Source organism: Equus quagga, chromosome 8 (genome assembly GCF_021613505.1).
Source record: "Equus quagga isolate Etosha38 chromosome 8, UCLA_HA_Equagga_1.0, whole genome shotgun sequence".
NCBI classification, from domain to species: domain Eukaryota; kingdom Metazoa; phylum Chordata; class Mammalia; order Perissodactyla; family Equidae; genus Equus; species Equus quagga.
The window spans coordinates 75,950,451-75,972,590 of NC_060274.1; the positions used below are offsets into that span (position 1 = coordinate 75,950,451).

Here is a 22,140-nt window from a genome sequence, read left to right on the forward strand (position 1 = left end):
CCTGATTTCCCAGCTGGAAGTACTCACTCTTGTTTACTGCTCATGACTCGGTTGGAATCTCTTCTTCTGCTCATCCCTCTATCTCTGTACTGTTGTCATCTGTGCACTTGCCTTATGTCTCTTACTTGCCTGAAGGCACTTGGGAGTTTAATACAGCATCTTAGAGTAGGTGGATGTACATTAATGCTACCTTGTCCCTTACAAGCTAGATAAGATATATTCAAAGCTCCTTTCCATGGATAGTCCATTTTTCTCCCCAAGATTATGAATTGTCTAGGTTTGAGATGGTGAAGATAGTTGGATATTTACAGTTTAATGGATCTCTTAAAGTTTTTAAGCTCTGAGAAGCTTTAATTTGGGTCAGTGAATACCACAACCCTTGTCCTAGAGATGGGATAGTTTGGGTGTAAACCTGGGGAAAGAGAGAAAATTGGATGGAAGGAAGCTCTCTCTTTTCTCTTCTCATCAGGAGCATCCGCACATGAAAAGAAGAAACCAACTCCATGTGCATCCAAAAGCTTAGAAACCACAAGCAGGTGCTATGAAAACAAGCTCCAATAAAAAACAAATGATCCCAACGGTGGGGAATCCATTCTGCAGGATATAGTACCATTTAGAACATGGAAAGGTGAATTTTTTCTTTATAATATTGTTTGAATGGAAAAAAATGTAATGTGGAGAAGGAAAAATGAGGTTCACACACAAGCCACTGGAATACTCTGATCTGGAAAATGTTTCCCAGGTAAAATAGACAATGCCAAGATTAACTATCTATTAAAAACGTTTGTCACTAGGTGAGGTGTAATAGGAATTTTAAATTACTTAATTTTTAAGTGATAAAGTTTTGTCTAAAAAGATTTTTAAAGAGGGGACACATCATAAGATGCTATGATGCATATCAAGATTACATCATTATGTTATTCCCAGTTGAGTCATAATGCTAGTGTAAGAATTCCCCACAGATTTAGTGATGTAATATTGTTTGACAGGCAAAATTTGACTACAGGTGGGCTATACCACAACCTCAAAAGCAAAGTAGAATCCAGAGATGATGTCATTCTGGCCCATCCTTATGAGAAGGGCCACAGACCTTTGGAGCAATAGCTAGGTAATTCCTTGGAGAAGGGTGGACTAGTGATCCTGTGTCATGCAACCCAGTGATGTGGAGTCATATAATCCTGGAAAGAAAACAAAATGTACCAAAGAGCAACATACATATTGAATGAGGCATTCTTACAGTTTACCTTACTCTTAGTAGTTTAGTGACATATTGATGGAATAGTGATATCTTGATAGTAGGTACAGTCCGTGATTTTGTTTCCCCAGGTTTTGCTTTCCTTTGTTTCAGTTATACGTGGTCAAACTCGGTCCAGAAATATTAAATGAAAAATTCCGGAAATAAACAATTCATGAGTTTTAAATTGGACACTGTTCTGAGTAGCATGATGAAATCTTGCAGTGTCCCACACGGTCCTGCTGGGGACGTGACTCATCCCTTTGTCCAGAGTATCCATTCTGTATATGCTACCTGCCCCTTAGTCACTTAGTAGCCATCTCAGTTATCAGATTGATTGTCATGGTATCACATGCACAAGGGTGCTTGTGTTCAAGTAAGCCTTATTTTACTTAATAATGGCAACAAAGCATGAGAGTAGTGATGCTGGCAATTCAGATATGCCAAAAAGAAGCCATAAAATTCTTCCTTTAAGAGAAAAGTTGAAAGTTCTCAATTTAAGGAAAGAAAAAAATTGTATGCTGAGGTTGCAAAGATCTACAGTAACTTTTATTGCAGTATATTGTTATAATTTTCCTATTTTATTATGAATTATTATTCTTAACCTCTTACTGTGCCTAATTTATAAATTAAACTTTATCATAGGTATGTATGTATAGGAAAAAACATAGTCATATATAGGGCTCGGCACTATCTGTGGTTTCAAGCATCCACTGGGGATCTTGGAATGTATCCCCTACAGACAGAGGGAGGCTACTGTATAAGAATGTAAGGTCATTTTCAGCATCATCCAGATGTGGGAGAACCTTGAAAGTGAGGGTTAAAGGTGACTTCCATAGAATTGGTTCTGATCAAATTTGTACCTATAATATATGTCATAGTCATAGTATATTTTACTATGTAAACATACTAGGTACACTTAGTATATTTTAGATATTTTTACAATATTTTTCCATGATAGTGTATTTTATTCTAAAGGAAAAGACGTAATTTTTTATACTACCTCTTAACATATAGAAGAAAAAAACTTTAAATGGAGCCCATTTTTAAATGTTTCATAGAATAGTTAGTACTTCACAAATGTATGTGTATTGTTTAAAAAGTTTAATATTCTGAAATTAAGCATGATATAAAAGCTAAGAGCCACACTAGTTATACTGCCTTTACATAGTCAATGCTTAACTTTAGAATTAAATATATTCATATCCAGCACTACAGCTGAGTGATCTTTGGAAAATTATTTCCCTCTCTGTTTTCAGTTTTCACATCTATGAAAATGAACATAAGAACCTATATTCTTAGGTTATGAGAATTAATTGAGAAGATGTTTTAAAGCTTTTTGAAAACTACAAAAGTATCTCATAAGTGGGCGAAAGTACTATTATTATGAAGTTTTCTTCTTTAACAAGAGATAAAAAACCTCTAAAAATGTGTTATCTGTCAAATTAAGATTTTCGCTGAAAATCAGTCTAATTCAATGGTTCTCAACTGGAGGTGATTTTACACTCCAGGAGATATTTGGCAATGTCTGGAGACACTGCAGTTGTTACAAGTGGACGGTGCTACTAGCATCTAGTGGGTAGAGCTCTGGGATGTTGCTAAACACCCTACAAGGCACTGGATAGTTGTTTGTAACGAAGCATTATCTGTTCCAAAGTGTCAATGGGGTGGTGGTTGAGAAATATTCGTCTCATTTTAAATTAAAAAAAAACTTGTATGTGACATTAATTGTAATTATTTTAGTAAAAATTAGAGTAATCTTTTTGCTAGAATGTGGGATGTGACAGATTCGTGTTGAATCTAGATATGCTTGAGATGTAGGTGTTTCAGTTTCACCAAGGGCATGCTCATGCTCCCTTAAAATGATGTTATACCAGAGCTTGGGAAATATGTTTAGATTAATGTTATCATCCCTGCACTGCAAATAATACTAATCCCAAATATTAGGAAACTACTTAAAGAGGAGTTTTCAGTCAAAAAGTTCCGTTTAGTTGTAGCCCATACAAATGAATATTTTCTGTGCTTAAAAATTTTCTATTTCTCTTTTGGGCATTGGGCATAATCTAGCATTCTTGAAATAGACCAAAGGCTATACAAGTGTATATAAATAATGCAACCTTTTCAACACATGGCTAATTTCCATGGTCAGACTTTCTCCAATTCTTATCTAAATCTCTTCCACATCCCTTCTGGAGAAAGAGATCTTAATTTTCTATGTCTAAAATCTGTTTGTATTCAAGACAGTCATTCATATCAGAATAATAGCATTTAAACTACTTGACACAGAAATGTTTTTCATTTGTAGATTGAGGCTGTTGTCAAAGTAGAATGGGAGGAAGTTTGGCAACCCATCTGATGATTATTTAATACTTAAGGGATTAGGCTACTTGACATACTTGGTACCTCCCTTCTAGGCACTTACAGTCCAAGATTCTAAGGTAATGACATAGCAATACACACTTCACTCCCTACTCCTTTTTAAAAAATATGTACAATTTTCTTTCTGTTTCATTTGGACCACATGTGCCTGATCCTGTGCCAGAAAATAAGAGGAATCTTATACCAAGCTTCCTAATTACTATTGACATCACAGACTATGTAAGTTTTCATTAAAATTTTAAGAGGTGTTTCAGTAGATGTGAAAATGCAATTTTATTCTAGGCAGAAGAAAAGTTAAAACCCTAGAAGCGAGGAATGTAAAAAGAAAATCAATACATTGAATAACAGTGAAGGGATTAAAGAATAGTACGCAGTTAAGGAAATATGAGGAGTTTCAGGCTGTAGGAAAGTAGAAATAGTTCCACATATTCTCATTTTCCCCTCAATCCTTCTCCCTAAAGGAGGACTGACAAAAATAAACTCCAGTTTCCAATTCTTATGTGGAATATTCAAGATAAAATGTAAAGTGATCATAGTAAGTTTTAAATTACTTCTTTTGAATGATTCAGGTACTGAGGACAATTAGTGATGTGCAGGTAAATGTTTAAAAACTAGCTCTCCCAAATAAACAAATAAACAAACAGGCCTGTGGTGTAATACTCCCCACCTGGTCACTTTCAGCTACAAATGTGAAGTTACCAACACAAGTTGAAAAGAGATGTGAAATAGCAAACTATAATATAGCAATTCCATCATCTCGATACAATAGATGCAAATAACCCCAGGAGCATAAACAACAGCAACTGTACTAAAATAATTAGCAAATGATGAGTTTTGAGTATTTAATACCTTTGTTTTTAATAGAATTTTTAAATTGTTTTTTAAAATTTTTTTATTGAGGTAACATTGATTTATAAGATTATATCAATTTCAGGTGTACATCTTTATATTTTGACTTCTTTATAGACCCCCTTGTGCTCACCACCAAAAGTCTGGCTACCATCTATTACTGTACACATGTCCCTCTTTATTCCTTTTGCCCTCCCCCTGTCTCCTTGTCCTCTGGTAACCATCAGTCTATTCTCTATATCTATATGTTTGTTTATTGTTGTTGTTTAAATTGTAAAATTATATAATTTAATATTTAATAATGTCTGTGTTTACACCTGGCTCACAAAATTTCTGAAAACTTAGCAATCAGTTCTCACAAGTCAGTATGAACTGACCACTGATGGGGAAAGTTCTTTCAACTTACCACTTCATTTTACCATATGGAATTGGAACTTGACATAAAAGATGACAAGTAGTTGCTGAAGGTGTATCGAAGGTCAATAGATTGGATGAAAAACATAATTTCTGAAATTCTGACCATTAAGAATGTAGCGGAAAAGAGGACCCACAACTAAGATATATGACTATGTATGGGGGGGTTTGGGGAGATAAAGCAGAAAAGAAAGAAAAAATTACAAAAAAAGGATATAGCAGAAAAGAAACCCTGGAGCAGAAGTTTCACTATAAAAATGGAAAGAGGTGGAATAAAGTATAGCAGTATTTGGAAAGAGTATAAATATTATAATATATGATAAGACCCATAAGAGATTACAGAAAAAAATGTAGGATGAAGAAAATTGCTTTAGGGACTAAATTACTGTGTACCTTGTTCAAATTAATATGTATGGCCACTGAATAACAACATTAAATCAATTTGTGTGTGTGTGTGTTTTCAAATGCGGCATCTATCAGACCAAATCTGAAATACAGTTCTTATTAAGGATCCTTGGACTCTTTGGTAAGGATCTTCTGTAATTAGAGCATGAAAACGAAGTAGACATTTTTTTTGGGCTGCCTGAAAATTTAAGGTACATTTTTGTGTTTATGCCAAGAGAATTGGGTACTTTGAGAGCTAAACCCCATACTGCTATGGCTTTTATCAAAAAGGTTCCATTTAATATATTGCTCTGGATTTTCCAGTTCCTTTCTTGTCTTCAGAAAACCACAACAAACTATTTTTTTAGTTGATTAAAATAAAAGTAGAATGCTTCATTTTGGAGGGAAAAGAATAGCTGAAGATTGAGCTTAAAGGGAAAGAATTACAGAAAGGTATGTGTCACAATAAAGCTTTGAAAATGAAGCCTTGAAAAAATGAAAGAGCGACAATTTGTAAATCAGGAGTCCAGAAGTTGTGTTTCATGATTATGTTGCAGTTTAATTTCTTTATATCTTTCTGCCATTGTTAAAAAAAAGCAGCCAGAACTTCAAAGGGACCTCGCATGTGTTCTGAATCAGGGCTTCAGAGCTGATGTCTGACAGCCCAGAAATTAAAACGAAATAAATGTGCTGTTTAAACTCCCATTTTTTCCAACAACAACAACAACAAAATCACTTTTTCTGTATTAAGATTTTTTTCTTTTCTTTGTTCAAATTTAAATTTCTGTTCCCTTGGATATTTCCTTATTTACTAATTATGGGCCTGGGCCTATGGAGTGCGGCATTCCTATGGACTTCACAGAATTTCAGACAACCAGAGGGGATGTCAAGACTTCGGGATCAGCCTTTGTGACTTTTCTTGTACATTAAAACAGATCCCCCCTCAAAAAGAAAAAAAGAAGAAAGACAAAGAACCATAGTTGTTAGGCCATACCCAAACACCTGCGTTTGACTGTTCTTGCATTTTCTTGGGATGACGGAAACAGACTTCTCCAAAGAACAAAGAAAGGCTCGGGATGGTTTGTGTTTGAAAGTGTACTAGCATGGATGTGAAACGTCAGTCACTAGCCAGAAATTTGGCAGCCATTTCTTCAGAGCACCAAAGAGAGTAATTAGAGTGACCTGGAGAGCTTTGTTATGTGGAGTAAAGATGAGTCCTTGACTGAGATAGAGTCATAGGTGCAAAGGAAATTCAATATCATCTACAACAATTTCTTGGTTTTACAAATGAGGAAGCGAGGACACTGCATCTCGGAGTGGCAACGTGGTGTGCTCAGATAACACAGTAAAGTGGTGTAGAATTTTGGTGCAATTCTCTTATGGGCTGATAAGATAGATAGAGAAGTTATTGGGCTACAGAAAGAAACAGACACATAAACACTTGGGTTTAGACACTGCTTTCTACCTGCCTATCAGAGCCAGTACTCTCAAACCTACCTCTCCCTTCCGCTTTTAATTGGTATTAACAAACAGCCAGAAAGTGTGGGCAAACAGCAGCCAGGAGCAAAGGGCTTCACCACCACATCTTTGCAAAGAAAAGTAAACCACCCTAAGGAATATGCTAGATTTAACGGGCTTGGGTTCTTTCTCTCCTCTCCCACATGCCATCTCATAGTCTGCACATCTGGCCTGCAGAGTATCCCAGAATGTTTATTTCCGGACCCTGAGAGGCTTTCCTGAGCATTACTCGGATAAAGTCTACATTTTGTTCATGTTAAGTTACATTTTGAGAGTACATAGTGCCCAAAAGAAGGAGACAATACACTTCCATTTTCACATTATCTTACAAGTTCTGTGAGCATGTGTAGTAGAGAGAAAAGTCATTAAAGGTGAGCTGATATAGTTTCAAAGTTCGCAAATATGAAATCTTCCTACATTACTTGGGAAAGAGCAAAGAGAATGCCAAAGCTCTGATCTCCCTGGCTCAAATGACACAGTATTTGCAGTCAGTCATGACTAAGAACTCAGATTCAGGCATGAGCACTGCTCAATCTAAGTGCCCCTCTGGACATGACTATGAGAAACACTGGCATTTTGTTTATTTCACAATTAAATCGAAAACAAAAATACATCAATACAAGAAAAGACAGTATTTGATTAAGTGAATTTTGCAAGCAAAATGTATAGTGATCAGCGAAATTTCTCTAAATATGGTTATAGGGGACAGCAGAGCTGGCTGTTGAACGATGAGTAGGACATAGATGAGAGGGGGAGGGAAAGCATATGGAAAGAAGGACACAAACAAATGTATGACATTTGTTCTTCAGCAGCCGTTCATTCGGCTTCACTGTATCCTTACGTCGTGCTTAAGTAGTTATATGCATTCTTCCATGCAGTCACCATAATCTCAAGTGTTATTATCCCCAATTCACAGAAGAAGAAATAGGGACTCAGGGAAAATAGAGAATATACCTTAGATGACACTTGTGACACAGAGAGAGAAATGGAATTCAAACTCTCAAATCTGTGCTCTTATCCAATGCACTCTCCAGAAGGAAAGCCTATTTAGAAATGTCACTTTGACAATATGGCATATTGGGACCCAGCTTACCAAATCAGGTAGTTTGAGCCTTATCATTGGCAGATGTTAAGGGGATTTTAGAAGTAGAAGCTGAGGAAAATGGATAATGGATAATATTTAGACATGTTCGACTAGAGTCAAATTTGGATGTGCAAAGAAATATCCCATTGGCAATTTGTGCTTGAGAATTAGATCTAGAAAAGGAAGGTAGAGAGAAGTAGAGATTTCAGTCTTTGACTTAGTGATAATGGATGAAACTGTGTCAGTGAAAAGATTCACTGATGGACAATGTTTGCAGAGGAGGAGTGGAGTACTGAGGGCAGAACCTTTGGGAATACCCACATTTCTTAGGTGGAAGGAGGTGGAGGAGAGCCGGAACTAGACAGGGAAGAGAAGGAGAGGAAGGAGGAAAACCTGAGAGTATGATGGCAACGGCCAGGTGAGAAGAGTGTTTCATAAAGCAGAGGAGAAAAAATCTCAATGATACAGAAACTCAGAGTATCATTCAAGATGTATTCTATAGGCTAAAATATTTAAATGAGATATTTACATAAACTTATGTACAATTTTTCCTGCTTATTTATGCTAAGAATAGATATAAGAATTCCAGGCTTTTTTCAGGTGATCATTAAAATTGCCCCTAAATTAAGCCACCAAAATAACCATGCTCTTAGTACCTTTTCTTCTTTATTGCCTGTCTCTCCTCCACTAAAAGGTTAGTATATTGTTGGGTAATGTATTCATACATGGCCAGTTTGACCATATATCCCTACAAATGCTGCCACCTCAGTTGTTTAGTCAGAAATAAAACTTCAGTAGATCCAGCCATTTGACTGAATCAACCAATTGAAATGACACAGTATACTATGAAACTGCTTTTCTTTTCTTTTTTATTTATTTATTTATTTTTAATTAATTTATTTTTATTTTTTTAATTTTAATTTTTTTCAGACGTACATCATATTTCGAATTCTGTGTACATTACATCATGTTCACCACCCAAACACTAATCATAGTGAATCCCTTCACATGTGACCCTAATCATCCCTTTTGCCCTCCTCCCTCCCCCCTTCCCCAATGGTAACCACCAGTCCACTCTCCAATGCTATGTGCTTTTTTTTTTTTGTCGTTTTTATCTTCTACTTATGAGTGAGATCATATGGTATTTGACTTTCTCCCTCTGACTTGTTTCACTCAGCATAACACCCTCAATGTCCATCCATGTTGTCACAAATGGCCGGATTTTGTCATTTCTTATGGCTGAGTAGTAGTCCACCGTGTATAAATACCACATCTTCTTTATCCATTCGTCCCTTGATGGGCACCTAGGTTGCTTCCAAGTCTTGGTTATTGTGTGTAATGCCACAATGAACATAGGGGTGCAAGTATCTTTATGCCTTTGTGTTTTCAAGTTCTTTGGATAAATACCCAGCAGTGGAATAGCTGGATCATATGGTAGATCTATCCTTAATTTTCTGAGGATACTCCATACTGCTTTCCATAGTGGCTGCATTTCCTTGCATGTTCAATGATGGCAAGTTGGGATTCACCAGAGTTCTGTTAATAAACTTTGTTTTAATCCTAGGGACCTGAAAAGTTTTTTCCATTGAGAATCATTGGCTCTCAAATGTAATTCTTTGGTTGGTTGAACATAGCCCAAGTCTTTTTCGTTTGATAATATTATATGTCTCAGATCTTTTGTTCAAATCAAGCCCTCCACTTTGAAGTAGTAGGTAATAAAGAGGCAAAGACAACATAAAAAATTTTCCTCAATAAAATACTTGAGTTAATAAATAATTGTTGTGATTAAAGGCCTAATCAGAAGGAAAATTCAATGTGCTTAGGGAAAATGTTATTGTCTTCCAAAACATGAAGTCAGAAGAGTATTTATATGTCATTTTGTAAATTATTGTTTCTGAAGAGCTGCCTATTATCATTATAACCTAAACTATTTATTTGTCGCTAGTGGAAAGCTTTCTTCATGTTGGCATTTTACTCTCTATAATTCATCATAAGAGTAACCAAAATGATGGTAACAAGGTTTAATTTTAAATGCGAGTAAATTTCTTTCAAGACTATATTTTGGGAGAGCCAGGACACAGTTCCACTTGAAAAATCTTCCTAATAAAGGGAATGGCTTTTAAAATGCCAGAATTAATAGTTATATAGCTCTTATTACAATGGGTCAGGCACTTTTTTATGAGATTTTCAAATATTAACATTTAAATATTGAGATGAGGCCCCATATCTAAAGCTTCCTGATAAACATAATCCATTCACTGTGTGAGAGCCCTTCTTGAAAGTGTATTTCATGAAGACTAGAGGGAAGAGGAGGATAGAACTTGAGAGGGAGGTTGGGATGGGCAAAAAAGGGGTAAGAGGGTGGGTTGAAATGCTGCCTCCTATACAATTTCATGGAAGCCCAAGGTGGAGTAACGATGTACTGTATTATTTTGATTTTAATGTCTATTTGTCATGCTGATAAACAAAATAAAACTGGATCTATTTTGCTTGTTTTTTGGTAGGCTTAAACTGTTGACTACTACAAAGTTATAAAAGATATCAAAGGATCAACCCGAATGGCGGAGCTGGAAGGAGCCTTCAAGATTTTGTAGTCAGATCACTCTCAAAGCTCAGTTGAGGGACTTATATTAAATGAAGAGTCTGGGTCTCACCCCAGAGATTTGGATTCCAAGTTGATTGAGAATGAGGCTCAGGAATCTGCATTTTAATAAACACCTGTATGATTCTGATTAGCCAGAGGTTAACAACTTTAAGAAATACTGACTTAGTCTAACTCCTTTATTTGACCCATAGAGAAATAAAAACCTAGAGATGGGAATTGGCTTTATCCAGCAGGTCTTAGAACTTGAACTAGAATTTAGTTGATAATATCCACTGTAGTTTGATTAATGTTATCGATGTTGAAATCAGTGGTGCCACACTGATTCTGTCACTGATGCTTCACAAGATAGACTTGATAATCTTTTTTAGAAACTAACATTCTTTAGGCAATAAGAATCAACAAATGTCTTGGGGGGGTTTAAGCAGCTGGTGGAAAACATCTGGGTATCTCTTAAGAGAAGTAATTTATCTTTAATGATTTTTGAGGTTTAAAGTTATTATAATGAGTTACACAACTCTTTCGAGACATAATGTTATGATAAAAGCCATATTCCTTTAATAGTCAATTTGAATTTCTTTGTCATCTATTGATTAATTAGGTGATTTTGTGCACCCAGTTGATTTTCTTTTTCTGAAGCTATTACGCTTGTGATTGTGATAAGAAAAATGCTGATGGTCACATCTTAATAAAATTACCAATTTTTCAGCTATAGGTTTGTCCATTAACATACAGATTCTGAAATTTTAATTATTTTTGGTAAACCTGAACTGACACTCTAAGAGAGGAACAACAGACTTTATAGCTGCATATCTCGAGTGGGTTGCAGCTTGAATCTCAGCCTAGAGCATCTGTGATTGTCTTTAGTTTGACAATTGGTTGCCTAATCTCATTACACACTCTTGTTTAACAAGACGTCTATGACCTCCCAGTTCTAATAATTCTAGAGTTACCAGTAGATTATCCACCTTCATTTATTCCGATACATACTCGTCTAGTCCCAAAAGTCCTGGCAACTCCTAAAGAGTTGCTCTGCCCATCCTGAATCTGGACTCTGCTTACTTCATTCTGTCAATATGCAATTCTACAGTCTTTGTCATCTTTCAGATCCCGTAAATGCCTTGAAATGTTTGACCTAAAATGCCACCATCCTCCCTGAAATGCTGTCTTTGCCATGTTGAAGGTTTTATTGTATTTCGTATAAGTTGGATATTGAGCCTCATTCACAAAGAAACTCTCCCTTAAGGTGCAAGACCTCTAGCATAATCAAAGGAAGGATCCTTTTTTCATGTCTTACATCTCCAACTTGGGAAAGCAGAAAGAAAATGCAGGATAAAAACTGTGATGCAACATACTTTGGAATATTTAATTTTCTTTCCTAAAGAATGATAGCTATATTCAAGAATCTGATGGATACATGAAGGAGTTCCTATCTTCATCTACCTTCAATGATTTTTTTTTTAATGGCAGATGGGAATAGCCTATAACAGACCAAAGCCACTTTGATAATAAATATTTAAAAGAAAACCAGTTTTAGGTCCATAGTGGCAAGTTGAATCATGGCATTTGTAAAGATTGTATAGGATCCTGGCCATGTTTGCACTACAGATTTTCTGTCATGATGTTGGAGAATGGGCTACTTTTTTAAGAGCTACCCTATTGGGCTTATTAGATTCTCATGGGTTTTGCTAAATGCTATGGTTTCCTTTGTAAATGTTCTTTAAGTATTTCAATTAAATGGTGATTTATTTTAAAAATCAGCAATAACAAATGTGTAATAGAAGCCAAGTATTACAGAATTCTTAATGTCTAACAAATACATTCAGAGCCATTTCATATTTATTTAACATACAATTGCTGTCTAATTTAATCTAAATTAAATGGTTGCTTGAAACCGATAATTTAGAGGGTTCCTGAACCTCCTTTTATGGCAGAAAAAATAAGAAATCATCAGTTTTGCCCAGAGGGCAGATACTTATCTTTTAAAATCAGGTATTTTCGTCTTGAAATTTAAAACCTAGGTCATTTGGGAAATCGAATTCCAAGGAATGTTTTTGGCAATGCACATATGTCCTCATTTTCCTTGGAAGAGAATAATTTGTTTTTCTACCATTCAACAAACCTTCACAATTTAGCTGATACTTATCTAGCACTTTTAAGATGAATTATCATCTGTCTAGTTTACAGGCATCTGTTTGTGAGGAATGTATACATTGAGACTCAGTAGTGGGGTTTTTGTTATTGTTTGTTTGTTTTTGAAGAAAAGACCAGATAACTTTGGGTACTATGTGTCAGGTACTATGTTAGTTCAAAAGATTAATTTTTTTAAAAAAGCAATTAGCCATGAAGTAACCACAAGGACAAGTAAGACAAACTCGTGGATAAACATTTTGGCAATGGTCACTACAAGTGCTGCCATGACCGTCATTATCTGGGCTGAATTTGGGGAGTACTGTCATGAATTAATGCTACACTGAAGTTGAAACGCAAGCTTAATTCCAAGGGTTGGTTTGAAAAGGAATTAGGGGTTTTTTGGTGGGGGAGGGGTGAGGTGGTGATATATTTCTTTTCAAACTGACAACATCAGAAAAATCAAAGTGGGTATTTCTTTTTCTGAAAATCAGTTTTTACAAATGTAAGTTAGAGCTTGAGTAAGATGAATGAGTTACAGTCACTAACATTTGATGATTATTATTCAGACACAGCTGGTGCTGTGACTGTAGCACTAATACGTTAAACTAGTGCTTCAGTATTATTTGGATTTAAACACAGCCAAGTGGTTTGAAGGACCAGTCCTGGAGTCAGCCAGCCAATTTCTTATTACAGCTTGCTGTTGACTGTGTCACTTAAGCAAGTTAATTTCTTTATAACTCCTTCTCCCAGGTGGGCAGTTGTGTGAGGATTAAATGAGATCATGTGTTTCAAACACATAGCATGGTGCCTGGTGGTGTTAGGTCTCACTAACATTAGTTTATAAGTGATATAAGGGTAGGGGCTGTCTTTGTCGTGCTCAAAGCTGTATCGTCATTGTCCAGCACAGTTCCTGTCACATAGTAGATTCTGAACAATTGTGTCTTAAATTGATGGATCAGCCACAATTATTTTATTGAGTCCTCTTGAACACATGGTGTTTTAGTTTCAATCAGTGTAAAACTAAATTAACTAAATTCCTTATAAGTTTTATAGAACTGTATATGAAATAGTCTGTGACAAGAAGGACTTGACTTTTCCCTTTGGCCTGTTTTATTTCTTTGGACCTGAACTCTTCCTCAGATACTCTTCCTCGCCAATCTTTGAAAAATGTTTTCTACTTATATGGGCCACAGTATCTTTTTAAAACATTCTTAAAGAAAGGAAAATTTATATTCTATTTTAGGCATATCATAAAAACATAAAATTTTCAGGGCCTTGCTTTTCTTTGCTCTTCTTCAAAAATTGCTCTCCAATATCACTATGGGCCCTGAATCAAAAAAGTTGGGTTTTGTGGTTTAAGAGCATGGACTCCAGGGTCAGAGGGCTTAAATCCTCTGCTGTTTTACCTTGGACAAAGTACTTAACCTCGCTGTGTTTGTTTTCTCATCTCTAAAATGAAAGTAATGATAATACCTCTTTCATATGTGTGTGTGGTATTTTTTTTGAGCATTAAATAAGTAGTAAAGTGTTTAGCATAGAGCCTACCTTGTAATAAGTTCTATAAAAACTTTAGCTATTATCACACATTTAGCTAAGTTCATAATGTTGGCTTCAAGTCTCTCTAGTGCTATACATCAGTCATTTAATTGACGTGTTAAGAATGCCTTGCACTGTACAACGCACTGGATATACAAAGTCAGGCAAGATGTGGTCCCTGTTTGTTGGAGTTTACAGCCTGCTAGGGTGAACTCACAAATTAAGGACTATATAGAAAGAAATAAGTGTGAAGGGGGCCTATGGGAACAATTGTATGTTGCTTACACTGAATTTAAAGGTTGGGTAAGAGTTAGCTGAATGTGGACAGATCATTCCATCAGCAAGAACCTCAGAATTGTGGGCACTGTTTGATTGCAGTGTTCATCAAATTGTATAAATAGTTATGTTTAAGTAAAGGGAAGAGTGAGTGTGATGGTATGGCAGAAGATGGGGCTGGAGAGAGAGACCATGTCTTAAAGACTTTGAATTTAATCTGAAAAGCGTGAGAAGCCAATGACAGGTGTTGGGTGGCTAGTGTATTGAGCTCATTTCTCTATGCTAGTGAGCCTAGAACTTTCTACTGGCATGCTTGCACATCTCCAGGCCCAGGGTCTTCTAACTTCTACACTCTTTCAGCCATATAAGACCTCTCAGGTTTTCTGGAGCACAAGCTATATTAGTTAGAAAAGGCTTGCAGTGTCCAACCTGATGTGGCCAATGATCATATCTCTTTAACAGAGCCCTTTCATTTAGAAGAGTTCACAGTTCTAGAAATCTCTCTGGTTTAGAAAGGTCACCTAATGTAGATAAACTCGGGCTCATCCAAGAATGAGCTTCTCTTATTCTTTTAAACAGAATGACCCACAGATTTTGGCTTTTGTTCAGGGTAATAGAGAAGCCAGCAGCACTGACTCTATTGAAGTATCACATTGCAACTGAAAACTCATCACAACCTATTTTCTTCCAACAACCCACCTCCCCCAGATCCAACAGACAGTTTATTCAGGCATTGTCAAGGTACCAGTCTTCTTCCTCAGCATACTGCACTCAGCACTTAGTGGGGGAGATGGGTACAGAATAGTGAGGACAGAGGAACCCTTTGGGCACATGGTGGCAGGCATTGGTTACTTCATCATATTCTAAGTGAAAAGTACACATGCTTTTATGTGTGGATTTTTAAAAAGTTATCTGGGCTCTTCTCACTTAGTTAAACAGTCGGTATGCTCAGTGGTTAAGGCTTCAGACTCTAAAGCCTGAACTGAGCTCTGACATTACTACATTCTAGTTGTGTGACCTTGAGAAAGTTACTCAACTTCTCTTTGTTTGCTCCTCTATAGAAAGTTGTATATTTTCTGTAGCTTTCTCCTGAGGTTGGTGTGAGGATTGAATGAAACATCTAGACCAGGACCTGACACAGGATAAATATTTTAGAATTGCTAATTATTGTAGTTGGCATTATTGTTCCAACTTTCCTTACACTTTTAATTTGCCTCAAAAATGGAAATTATGATATTGATTTTTCTCAGGACTGTAGTACATTCAGGGATATGTGAAAACTTAGCAGCTTAAAACACCACCCATTTATTTCCTCACATTTCTGTAGATCATAAGTCTGGGCAAACTCAACTGGGTTCTCTGCTTCAGGTCTCTTGAGGCTGATATCAAGATATCAGCCAGAGTAGCTCCTTGTTTTCGAGTTTCTAAGGAACAATCTTCTGAGCTCATTAGGTTGCTGGCCAAAATTCAGTCCCTGCAGTTGTAGAACTGAGGTACCCGTTTCCTTGCTGGCTAGAAGCTACCAGCATTCCTTCTCACATGGTCCCCTCTGTTTTCAAACTAGCATGGTGAATCAAATCCTTCTTATGCTGTAAATCTCCCTAATTTCCTCTTACAGGACCTGCTGGAGAAAACTTTGCCTTTAAAGGGTCTCTGTGATTAGATTACCTTCACCCCCCCAACACTGCCCTTTTGATTTACTCAAAGTCAACTGAAAAATCCTTTTGCCATACCACAGGAATATATAATATGCACAGGTTCCACCCACACTCAAAGGGGAGGGGATTATACAAGGGCAAGAGTCACTGGGGGTCATTCTGGGAATTCTGCTTACCATACTATCTAATTGAAATTGAATCAAATAAACTTGAATAGAATACATTCATTCCAAATTCACTCATTCTTTCAATAAACATGCACTGAACACCTATTACGTACCAGCCTAGATGCTGGGTTTGAAAGTGTTAATCAATTCTTACCAGTTTATCGTTTTGAAATAGATTTTAAAGAGCAAGATTGTCTGGAAACATGGGTTCCTGTTCACCAAAATTATTTTTCCATTCTCCATTTTGCTTTCTGGAACTACAATATATATAATCCTATGTCAGCATAATTGAGTAATTCTAGAGATAGGTTTACTAATAGAAAAATTAAGTAAATGAAAAGAATGATACCATTTAGAATATGTTGCCTATTTATCTAATAGAGCTTTTAAATCATGAAGAGGACTGATGGGCTTGGGTGACGAAGTAATAGTTATTGATACTGCCTTTGTGTCAAGTGCTGGGTAGATGCATCTTACATATATATATTATCTCACTGAAACTAACCAGCATTGCTATTCCTATGTCAGAAATGAGGAGCCGAGGCAAAGGTATGCAAATGCATAACACTGCAAATGTTTAAGAGTATCTTCTGCTATCGTCTGAGTTTCCTCTAAGTAGACATATATCCTCCATCTATTAAGCTTTATAAAAATTTGTTTATTTTATAACAATTATCTTGCTTTATGCTAAATTTTATTTATCTGTGTATACATCCCTTATATTTTAGTTCCTTGGAAGCAGGAACTATATCTTATTTATCTATATATTTCCCTAGCTATTATTAATGTATGTGCTTAGTAAATACTGGTTGAATTTGAGTAGCACAGACTACTATAATGTGATCATCATTGCTTAACATGAGTCTGTCCTGCTTTTGTTCCATCCCACTTGGCCACTTACGCCTGAGCATCGGTGAGAGAATAGATCCCAAGTATTTGATGCATTATTGAAAGCAGCAGTAAAAGCTAGTGATTGGCAAATCAAATTGCACTTGGGGGTTTGGCAAAAACAGTTTTCCTGAGGAGTGGAAGGGAATGATCCTGTGATGTCCAAAAGCGTTTTCTAGGATTTTTTTCCCTACTGTTTTTATATTTAAGTATTTTAAGGGAAATTTAATTCACATGTTTCTGGTTTGTTTAACTTAGCACACCACAGCAATGATTTGTAAAGCCATTGGTGTCTAGGGACTCTTTCTAAAGTTCATTTGAACTGAAAATCATGTCTAAAAATATGGACAGTATTAATATCTATGAGTTGGCTGAATGGTGGGAAATGAACTCACTGAGAGCTTTGGGTTCTCTCCCCAATTTTGTTAACTGCTTTGATAATTCACCATTCTGGGTCTTAGTTTCCTCATCCTCAAAATAAAAGGATTGGAGTATATAATCTTGAAATTCATTTCTAGATCTAAAGTCCTATGATTAAAATATTTTATTAAAAAAATCTAAAAACTGAGTACCCGCTATGTGCCAGGATCTGTTCAATGCACTGCGCTTGTTTTTTTTTTTTGAGGTGGCTTTTTATGAATAGATATTCATTTCAAATCTGTGAGGTAGAATAATCCTTAGTTGTATTCACAGGTGAGAAAACTGAAGCTCATATATCTGTTTGAAGTATCAGATTTATATATAAAATTCTGGCACATAGTAGGTATTTAGTAAGTAATTGTTGATTTGTACATGAATCATAGATTTATGGATGGATGGATAGTCAAAATACCAATCAACCTTTCTTGACATTTTATTCTTGGTAATACCTTTGGGTAAATGATTTTCAATTTCATTTTTTCAGAAATAATGGCACTGAAGACTTTGTTTAGGATACAAAGCAACTATTCATTTGTTTTCAAAGGTGCTGAGAATATAAACTTACCTCCTGGAGTATCACTGACTAGAACAGTAAAAGGATTTTTACTATGGTTGAAAGTACCTTCTTTAAAACATATGCAGTATTTATAGGGCTGCTCGGAATAAGCCAACTGAAAGATTTAATGATAATAATCTCCATATTTCTCTCTAAAATTGATTTCCGGTTTCAATGAACTTGGAAAGAGTCCTGGGACATCAAATAAATAAAGATCTTAACATGAAATGAATCTTCAGAATATGTTCATAAATTTACATTTTAAACATGATCAGAAAATGTATATCTTTGACCATTATTAAGGTGATACTTTAATGAAAAATTTTCATTTGCATGAACTAAACCTTTTTGGCTACAGATGAAAGGATTTTATGGTAGCGACAATGGTTTTGTGAGTTAAATGATCCCAACATCATCAGGAATGAATCACAAGTGCCTACCATATGAATTACAGCACCGTGTGTCTTAAAAAGGTATTTCTGTGGAAAGCATTCTTCCCATCTGCAACAATCAGATTTGGCTTTGAAGTCCTGCTAGACAGCCTTACAATACATGAGACAGCCACATGCTACCCAAACTTCTCTCTCAACTTGAGTTTGACTGCATTTTCCTAGGGAACAACACAGTAACTTAATGACAAAGGAGTTTAGGCAGGAAAATGATCCTTTCTGGACATAACTATAGAAAATATGCCAGTGGATGTGCAAAATTAAATTTCAAATTAAAATGGGACAAAAGTGAATGACTCCTTTGATCCCTACTATCTAGAATCTGCAATGAATTCTTCACACACATTTCAGGCCGAAATGAAACTAACCTGTTAAAAAATCAGTAAATTGTTCTTGAGGCTTTTTAGCCATCAGGAAGTTACAAAAATGATATAAATCAATAACATTTTAGGTGTGAACATTTCAAAAGAGACTGTCACTACCGCTGACTTTCACTCCACTACCTCTGCTGAATGGCAGCTAGGCATTGCGGGTTAGGGATTGCCTCTATCATTCTTGCTTTTTTTTCTTGAAGCTTTCCTCAACAGACACAGAAAATAATAATGGAGAAACACCTGTAGTGAATAGGAGACTGACATCAGCAAATTCAGGAGATTTATAAGTAGAGGTAAAATGACCTGTTTAATCACTTTATGTCACTATTTCATTAGCCAAATGAATCATGACCCAGGTAACTTTCTCTGAGAGTTGGCTGCTGATTCAAGAGTCTGATCTATTACAGGATGGCAAAATAGCAATGTCAACTAAATTGAATTCCCTCAGTCTTGGCCTCCGTAGAGAGTTCCTATACACTATCTGCAATTTCATAATAGAAAGATAATTTCTCGCAGTCTCTCTCATTTCTCTGAGCTTCTATAAGAATGTTTCCGTTATCCCCAACAAACATTGCTGAAAACACATAGTTTCTAAAAGAGTGAAGTTTGTAAAGTTTTGACTGTACTTTGTTACCATTTTGCCTTTATGTGCTTTATTATTTATGTTCTATCTCATACTCTGGTAGAAAAGAAAAGTTAGTGGTAAAAAGAGCAGGCCTCTTTCCATCCTAAAATAATACATAATAACACTAGAATCAGGTAATTGCTAGTATGTAGTGGCCACTTCAAGCATACAAGAGGATATTATTTGCAATCTTATATATAAAAAGGAAAACCTAGGAATATCTAAAACAGAGAATTGGTTGGTATGTTAATACATTTAAAATGATATTGTAGAGGACATAAAAAGTGTTTTCTACTATATTGATATTTGTAAACGTAAATTTAAAAAATTACAATATGGTCCTGTTTTATTTTAAAAATACACAAAAACAGCAAGCATGAAATACCGCAAAATTGGAATTGGCTATCTCTCGTTGGTAGGACTATGGATTTATTATTATATATATTATAACTATTTTATTACTATTTATTATTTATTAAATGATAGACAATATACTTACATAATATATAACAATATATATCATATTTATTATATATTATACTATTTTACTTATTATGTTGCAAATTTCCTACAATGAGCATGTGTTAATTTTGGTTTTTAAAATAGTTGCTTTTAAACGGAAATTAAAATAAAGCTAGTTAGGGTTGTTTCCTTTCACTACCACTGTTCTCTAGGAACTATTTGGGAAACATTACAGAGAAGTATTTGAGACATGCCATTTTGAAGGATGAATCCTTTTGTGCCCTTTGGGTTGGTTATTAAATACATATCAAAAATTTAAGCTTTGAGCCTTCTTAGGGCAACTTTTCATTTCAAACCACTTTTCTGAACTAGTAAAAATGCTGACACAATATGACTTCTTAGGCAAAAACAAACACCTCATAGAATATCAGGAAATCAAATTGAAACTGATCATTTGAACCACTATCATATTTACAGCTTACTTAATACTCTTTCTTAGAAGCAACAAAATTAAATTTGATTCTAGGAAATGGACAGAACTGAACAGAGGATTTCTAACTGAAAATGCTCTCCTATTTCTCTTCTTCAGTGGTGTCTCAGTCTTGGTAGTTACCAGTTCAGCTGTGTTTGGTCATCAAAAGAAATGATTTGTTACCATGTAGCTTCCTTCTCATGCTTTTAATTTAATGCCGATTTAATTTAATTTAATGATTTTTGAAACAGACTCCATGTGAGATTCTTTAGTGTAGTAGCAGTAGTAGTGTGAGTACTAGCAGTAGTGGTAATAGTTTGTTAATGCCTCATTCTAGAAGAAATCCTTAAAAGAGTTTAAGGTGTCAAATCCCACTTTGAAAAGAGTATTTCTTAGAGAATTCTGTCACAGTCAGGTTGTAGAGATGACTGCCAAGGCTAATTTTCATTGACTATGTACCAATTCTAGCCACTAATCTGAGCCTGCCCATCTTGCTTCCCCAGGCATCCAGGCTCCTGCCTAAGCTCTGCTTCCCCCACCAAAAAAATTCAGAAACTAAAGGTGTATGTGGACCCTAAGAACCCAGTTCCATCCCCATATCTGGTGATTGCTTGAGCCCATGATGGAGCATGCTTACAGACATGTTTTCTCACTTTTGATCACTCTTTCTCATCAGCCATCAAACTCAGGAAACTTCAACTCCCTTGCGGAAAACATTGCTAGCTATGGTCTCTGCTATAAAATTTCAACTGTGTGGGTTAGGTTTGTTGTGACAAGTAGGATGAGCTTTCTGTGCCTTTTCTGAAGCTAGGAATAAAAACTATTAAATAAAACTTGCAATTATGCCTATTAAAAATATGTTACATAGCCTCTAATCAAATAAGCACACTCACACACCACTGAAACTTTTATCTCACACAGCCTTAAAAATAATACCTTGACACTGGTAACCACGCTTGGCTTTATCTACAGCAGTAATGGACACAGTAGAAACTCAGGTTAATAGAACTAAAAAATTATTCTTGAATTTCTTACTTTGATTGGAAGAAAGGGCAGAGACCTTGTAGAAGTTTCTTTTCTTTACTTCACTTGAATGTTTTGTGCACACATAACTCAGAGTTCAGCTGCCTTAATCTGTGGCTCCAGAGATCACATGGGTAACATGTGAATGGAAATAAACCCTGTAGGTAAAAGAAAGAGGAATTTGGACAGAGATCAAAGATTAGCCTCATTCCATTCTTTCCATCCACTTTTTACTATCCCATCTAAATTTGGTATTTTATGGGACTTTTTTTTATTCCCAGAGGAAAGAGTGAATTTAAATCAGATTTGGTTCTCTCTCTCCTATTTTTTTTATCCGTGTGATTTGATCTGCTCAGTAGTGACTTTAGATAATTGAATTCTCAATTGCTAGGAACCTTTAGTATGAAAGATATGGTGCATTGGCTTGATTTATTATATCTTTTTAAGTTATCACTGTAGACCTGGTTTAGGTTATAGGAAAAGCTGTCCAGAATATTTAACAATATGAGTAGCAGAAATACTTATCTATGAGTATTTCTTATTTTTTTTTTTGTTTACAAGAGTGGAACTAATTACTATGTGATATTCACCTTGACTTAAGCCAAGAAGATTTTTAAGAATTAGGGATCAGAACTTT

At 35.6% G+C, this 22,140-nt stretch overlaps 1 protein-coding gene across 1 annotated transcript in view; it reads left to right on the forward strand.

The window, feature by feature from the left end:
- Window positions 1-22,140, forward strand: part of HDAC9 (histone deacetylase 9) — a 654,335-nt gene that overhangs the window by 585,023 nt on the left and 47,172 nt on the right. The window lies entirely within an intron of this gene.